General features: G+C 40.4%; 3 non-coding genes across 3 annotated transcripts; 2 read left to right on the forward strand and 1 right to left on the reverse strand.

The window, feature by feature from the left end:
* Window positions 1-2,764: 2,764 nt before the first annotated feature.
* On the reverse strand, window positions 2,765-2,837 carry trnar-acg. The gene has a single exon. It is a non-coding gene; the product is annotated as a tRNA-Arg (tRNA).
* A 408-nt stretch (window positions 2,838-3,245) lies between these two features.
* On the forward strand, window positions 3,246-3,318 carry trnav-cac. The gene has a single exon. It is a non-coding gene; the product is annotated as a tRNA-Val (tRNA).
* Window positions 3,319-3,878: 560 nt separating this feature from the next.
* Window positions 3,879-3,950, forward strand: trnae-cuc. The gene has a single exon. It is a non-coding gene; the product is annotated as a tRNA-Glu (tRNA).
* The last annotated feature ends 3,244 nt before the right edge of the window (window positions 3,951-7,194 follow it).

A 7,194-nucleotide genomic window follows, 5' to 3' on the forward strand; every position in this document is an offset into this window, starting at 1 on the left:
TCTCTTTGAAGGTTATGGACATGGACAGGTAATGACCTGGAGGTGGCCATTGAAAGTACTGTTTCTATTTGTGCAGATGAGACTAAATTGTGCAGAACTATAGGTTCCATGCAGGATGCTGACACTTTGCAGAGTGATTTATCTAAACTGGAAAACTGGGCAGCAAACTGGAAAATGAGGTTCAATGTTGATAAATGCAAGGTTATGCACTTTGGCAAAAATAATATAAATGCAAGTTATACACTAAATGGCAATGTGTTGGGAGTTTCCTTAAATGAGAAGGATCTTGGGGTCTTTGTAGATAACACGTTGTCTAATTCTGGGCAGTGTCATTCTGTGGCTACTAAAGCAAATAAAGTTCTTGTATAAAAAAGGGCATTAACTCAAGGGATGAAACATAATTGTGTCTCTTTATAGGTCCCTGGTGAGGCCTCATCTGGAGTATGGGGGCAGTTTTGGACTCCAGTCCTTAAGAGGGATATAAATGAGCTGGAGAGAGTGCAGAGACTAAGTGCAACTAAACTGGTTAGAGGGAGGGAAGAGTTAAATTATGAGGGGAGACTGACAAGGTTGGGGTTGTTTTCTCTGGGGGAAAAAAGGTGCTTGTGAGGGGACATGATTAGACTTTACAAGTACATTAGAGGACATTATAGACAAATAGCAGGGGACCTTTTTACCCATAAAGAGAATCACGTACCAGAGGCCTCCCCTTCAGACTAGAGGAAAAGAAGTTTCATTTAAAGGAACAGAGTAGGGGGTTCATCACAGTCAGGACAGTGAGGTTGGGGAATGCACTGCCGGGTGATGTTGTGATGCTGATTCAGTTAATGACTATAAGAGGGACTTGGATGATTTTTTGGACAGACATAAAATCAAAGGCTATTGTGATACTAAGCTCTATAGTTAGTATTGGTATGGGTATATAGGATTTAATTAAAAATAGGGAGGGGTGTGTGTATGGGGCTGGGTTTTCATTTGGAGGGGTTGAACTTGATGGACTTTGCCTTTTTTCAACCCAATTTAACTATGTATAATTATGTATAACTATGTATAACTATGTATAATTATGTCCTGTTTGAGTGATGGAGACAAAAACTGTACGGCATATTCTAGATGGGGCCTTACAAGTGCTCTATACAGTGGAAGAATGACCCCCTCCTCCCATGAATCTCTGCCCCATTTAATACAAGTCAAGACCTTATTTGCCCTTGATGCTGCTGACTGGCATTGCTTGCTACAGACAAGTTTATCATCTACAAGGACTCCAAGGTCCTTTTCCATAATGGATTTGCCTAATGCAGTCCCATTAAGGGTATAAGTGGCTTGGATATTTTTACATTTATCAACATTGAATCTCATTTGCCACTTAGCTGCCCAGATTGCCAGTTAGTCAAGATCCTGTTGCAAGTGCCACATCCTGGATGGAATTAATTGGGCTGATAGTTTTGTGTCATCTGCAAACACTGATACATTACTTACAACACCCTCCCCTAAGTCATTAATGAACAAGTTAAATAAAAGTGGACCCAATACTGAGCCCTGAGGGACCCCACTAAGAACCTTACTCCAAGTAGAGAATGTCCCATTAACAACCACCCTCTGTACCCGATCCTGTAGCCAGTTTCCTATCCACTTGCAAACGACTTCATTAAGCCCAACAGACCTTAGTTTAGAAAGCAGTCGTTTGTGGGGCACAGTATCAAACGCATTGGCAAAATCCAAATAGATCACATCTACTGCCCCCCCACTGTCCAGAATCTTACTTACCACATCATAAAAAGCAATCAAATTCGTCTGACATGACCTATCCTTCATAAAGCCATGCTGATTGCTGCTCATAATGCCATTCATTAGGACAAAATTTTGAATGTGATCCCTTAACAAACCTTCAAATAATTTGCCCACCACAGATGTCAAGCTTACTGGCCTATAATTGCCAGGCTGAGATCGTAATCCCTTTTTAAATATTGGAATAACACCAGCTTTTCTCCAATCCATAGGCACCATACCAGATGACAGTGAAAGGTGCTGAACAAAAAGCTAAATAACAAACCACAAATAATAAAAATGAAAACAAAATTCAAAATGTCTCAGAAAATATTTGTGTTGGAAACAGTTGGTTAGTTATTCTGTAAAATTTATATCACAATGAACAAAAGTGTAATAAATATATGTGTACTATTTTATTTTAAGATTCTTACTGATTATGCTTGAAAAATGCCCTTCTGAACACTGTATACAAAGATAACATCAGTATGGGAGTCACCGGTGTAATTCCTTCCTAAAGCGAGATACACAGTTACCTTTACACTGAGTTTCTTTTAGTGCTGTTTGCATTCATAGCAAATCAGTTGCGTGGGTTTTGGTGGGCAAAGTTGTATCCTCTTTATTTAACCCAATGCAGACTGGCAAGACTTGAAACGCAAAGATATTATTATGATTTTACCGCCAAAAAGTCGTCATGCATTCGTACATCCTACATGATGACCGATGAAGCCAAGGACATTTTTGCCCTGGCGTGGCTTTGTTTTCTTGCAAAGGCTTCACCAACGTAAACCTTCAAAAATAAATAAAGAAATAAATAAAAAATATAGAAATGCAAAACCGATAGGGGGACATTTCTTGCATCCCCACAGAAGGCAGCAGGATGCGTCCATCGGTTTCACATGGTGCTTGTGCACTGAAATTCGACGATCAATTAAAAATGGGGATCAAATGTCAATGTCCCTTTTAAAGTCGATTGAAAAGGATTTTAGAGGCACGTCGAGCCAGGCAGGAGTCGAACCTACAATCTTCTGATCCGTAGTCAGACGTGGTATCCATTGCACCACTGGCCCCCCCGTTGAACTGCTTTTGCAAAACAGATCTCTCGGAAGTTGCTGTGAATCCCAGAGACTCTGCGTTCCGCCCCACAATATGGTAAGGAGATAGACTTCACGTCCCCGAATTCATCACTGGACGAAATTAAGGGAGGAGTTGCATTCTGCTCTCAACCTAAGGGATCTTGGGAAATAGCTTGTTGGACTCGTCATGAGTTCCTTCCATTTGTACGATGACCTGTTTTAAATGCCTTCATAAAACTTGTGGGGCTTTTACAAGTCAGACGTCCTTGTTTGTAGCTGTGGACCGGTGTTACACAGAACATTAAAAACAATTTCAGAAAATAAACACGATCATAATCGGCAACATTTGTGGAAACTGATGCGCAAAAGGTCACAAAGTCTGGTGTCCGGTACAGCACGGGAGTTTCTGTAGTGTAGCGGTTATCATGTTCGCCTCACACGCGAAAGGTCCCCGGTTCGAAACCGGGCAGAAACAAAACTCTGCTTATGCCGCAAGCTGCTTGTTTGTCATTCATCAACCCAAAGCGGAAATGGGAAAGATGCGGCACGCTTTCCTTTAGAATTTACATTTTGTACAGACAATGGAAAGCCCAATGTTTGGGAACAAGGGCAAAACATTCACCCGTCCCAAGAATACTAATGGCATCCAGACATTACTACAAACGAAAAACATTGACCACGCCAAAAGTGGGGAAAGCTCGGCGAAGCCTCAGCTACTTTATGCAGAAGGTGGCACGCGCACAATGCAGAAGAAACTCTTTAGAAGAGGAGGGTTACAAAATAGTTACATAGTTAAATCGGCTTGAAAAGAGACAAAGTCCATCAAGTTCAACCCCTCCAAATCAAAACCCCGCATCCATCCACACACGCCCCTCCCTACTCTCACATAAATGATATTTACCTATATTTATACTAGCTATAGAATTTAGTATCACAATAGCCTACGTTATTATGTCTATAAAAGAAATGTCATCGTAAACAATTCTGTGTAGGAGTTGATTGACCTCAGTTCCATCAAGGAAGCTGCCGTCGGCCTCCCTGGTGGTCTAGTGGCTAGGATTCGGCGCCCTCACCGCCGCGGCACGGGTTCGATTCCCGGTCAGGGAAAATGCACTTTTCTGGCTGGTGGCTTTAATGCCGGGGCTTGAGAAAGTCTTTCCCAAAGTACAGGTGGTGCAAGGTCTCAAGTGCTGTACAGAAGAATGCGCTTGTATTCGTATGGTAAACGTATCATGACTCAAGCTAAACTGTAGAAACGGTCTTATCTAAGGCCATGTCATGCATTTAACCGTTCCCCGAACAATACAATACTACCGTTGTTCACATGGGATGCCGGGACACAATATTCTGTGTTAGTTTTCAGTAATTTTTATTGGAATTTTTCAAAAGACATTACAGTCATATAAATGACATAACTTACATCAATAACATAAATTTACATAATAAAGAACAGTTACATAAGGACCTGTTTAAACATCCTACAGAATAGGTCTATAATATTATGGTACTATAACATTATCCACACTTCTAAAATTATATAACGACAGTTAGTCACATTACATCTACTTGTAAAGTAAAATCTTCCAATAGGAGTCTTCTTTCAATAAAACAACAAAACTTAACAAAAGAAAAGGGTCCAACGGGACATGCTGTCATTAACATGGTTATGATATCTGAAGATGGTACTGTTATTTTACACTCCAGCAGAGTCAGCAAGTCAAAAATTATTAGTGAGAGGTGAGAATACAATATATTAAACATCTGATAGCTTAGACTCCGGATAAATCGAAGGCCATAGACTTGCCCTTTTTTGAAAAGCCTGAAGATCACCACATCTAATAGCCCAAGATCTTTCAGCTTTAAGATTAAAATCCACTTTTTTAAGAATTTCTTCAATTGTTGGTATAACAGGAGATTTCCAATTTTCTACAATAAGCATTCTAGTAACAATGAATATGTGGTTATAAATCAGTCTCTCCCTAGGTGGCAAGTCCATAGTCTTTAGATGCAACAAAGCCATACCTGGGGGTATCTGAGTAAGTGACACGGGTAATTGTCCAAGGAATTTTTCCAATTCTTCCCAAATTTTTTGTATCCTTGGGCAGAGCCAGAAAATGTGCATCAAAGAACCCACTTGATTAATTTTCTGTGTTAAATGGGATGTTTGATCCCAGTGAGTTCAGCTATTCTGTGTTAAGCGCACAAACCAAAGTGGCTTCATTTGTAGATCTCGCCGCAAAGAAACCAAAATCAGCAAAGGAGCTTAGGTAACACCATTTAAATAGGACATTGCGCTGCAAAGCCCTCCCCTCTGCTTCCCTTTAGCTCAAAATGACTTTTCAGCGCTCAGCTGAAGCCAAAAAACCAATTCTCGCTACTTACACTTCTAGACCTCTCAGCTCTTTTGACTCGGTGGACCAGCCTCTCCTCCTCCAGCCCCTCTGTTCTCTTGGCCTTTGTGACACCGCCTTTTCCTGCAGTTCGAAACCGGGCAGAAACACTGGCGATTCGCCATTTTTATTTCTTCGTTTCCCATAGTGCTCTCTCTCGCAGGAATGTATTTACAAATAAAAAGCATTCTAAGCCAGTTGAACGATTGGAAAAAAACTAAAACCCAGGCAAATGAAGTGAGTGTGTGGGTTATCATGAATTTTAACTGTGGATCGGAAGGTTTGAGGTTTACGTTTACGTTTAAACTGCATTTTGAAAAGAAGAAGAAATTGTAAATGGGAAAGCCAAAGGGATTCGGTGAGTCAGTGTTCCTTCTTTGCAAAGAAAGTCGGACAAGGGCCAAAACTTTTTCAAGAGAGGCTTGCCGTGGGTCATCTGGAATGCTGAGTCGGTAAAATGGGTCGAAACCGAAAATGAATGCCAACTACCATTGTGCTGAGGAAATAAACACAAGCAACGTGTACAGAGCAGCCGCCACTAATGGTGAACGTGGTCTTGGCAGGCAACATGCCTGATCATATTGTGGTTAGTACTCTGTGTTGTGGCTGTAGCAACCCAGGGTCACAGAAACTTTTTACCCTTGTTTAAACTTAACCCTTTTTCCAAACGGAAATTGAAAACTATCCTTAATCCTCACTTTTAAATGGCACACTTTTGCAAAATGAATAGGTAGCCATTGTTTCCTGTGGGCCGACTCTTTAGCTGGCTTTATGCAGAAAACAAATTAATTGGGAATCGCCATCTGAGATTTTGGTATGAAAACCACATCAGTTTGAAAACATTTCACTCTGCTCTAACTTTTTTAAGTGGGGTTTTATTGATTAAATATTTCCCTCCCATTGGTTATCAGAAACAAAGTAATTTCTGCCAGAGAATGTTTATTACAAACAATTGCATGAGCCAGCAGCACAAAGAGATTATTGATCCCAAGCACATCTGTAAAACATATTTTTAACCTCCAAAAAATATATTTTTTTAATTTTTTTAAATCCATTAGATACATGTTAAAATCTGATTGACACATTGTATATAGCTGAGATTACTGAGCATACACAACATTGAATGTGCCTAGGTCAAAGATTAACATAAACTAATTTGAATGTCTGGATAATAATGTTTTATAAGGAAAGATTATTACATGTCTATATAAACACATTTTACATTCTTTGAAATTCACACAATTAGCTGAATTAGCACTGACTTTTAAAATTCTGATGGAAATATTATGCTATGACAAGTAAATTAGATTTTTGGTTCATCTCAGGTCTAAATAAAATAATGTAACATTTTGGCAGAAATATACAGAATAAAAGTCCAGCACTTGAGGTGAGTATGGCAAATATCTCCACGCACACAGTGTTTTTGCCTTTGGTGCTCAGATAGGCCGGGATCATTGTGATCCAAACACTGCAGAAGAGCAACATGCTGAAAGTGATGTACTTGGCCTCATTAAAACTGTCCGGTAATGTCCGAGCTAAAAATGCTAAAACAAAACTAACAGCTGCCAGAAGCCCCATATACCCAATAACTGAGTAAAAGCCAATAGCTGAGCCCTCATTGCACTGAATGATGATGGTTCCAGGGTAAGTGTGAAGGTCCAGTTCCTGAAAGGGAGGAGAAATGGCCAACCAAGTCGTGCAGATTATTATTTGAATGGATGAGCAGATCAAGACGACAGAATTGGACAGTTTGACTCCCACCCATTTTCTCCATGAGCTCCCTGGCTTGGTGGCTTTGAAAGCAACACAAACCATGATAGTCTTGGCCAGGAGAGAAGAGACAGCTATGGAGAAGGTGATTCCAAAAGTGATGATGCGCAGCATGCAGGTTATATCCACAGGGCGACCGAGGAACAGAAACACACTGAGGAAGCTCAGCTTGATGGAGACAAGGAGGAGGA

The sequence above is a fragment of the Xenopus laevis genome, chromosome 1L (genome assembly GCF_017654675.1).
Source record: "Xenopus laevis strain J_2021 chromosome 1L, Xenopus_laevis_v10.1, whole genome shotgun sequence".
NCBI lineage: Eukaryota > Metazoa > Chordata > Amphibia > Anura > Pipidae > Xenopus > Xenopus laevis.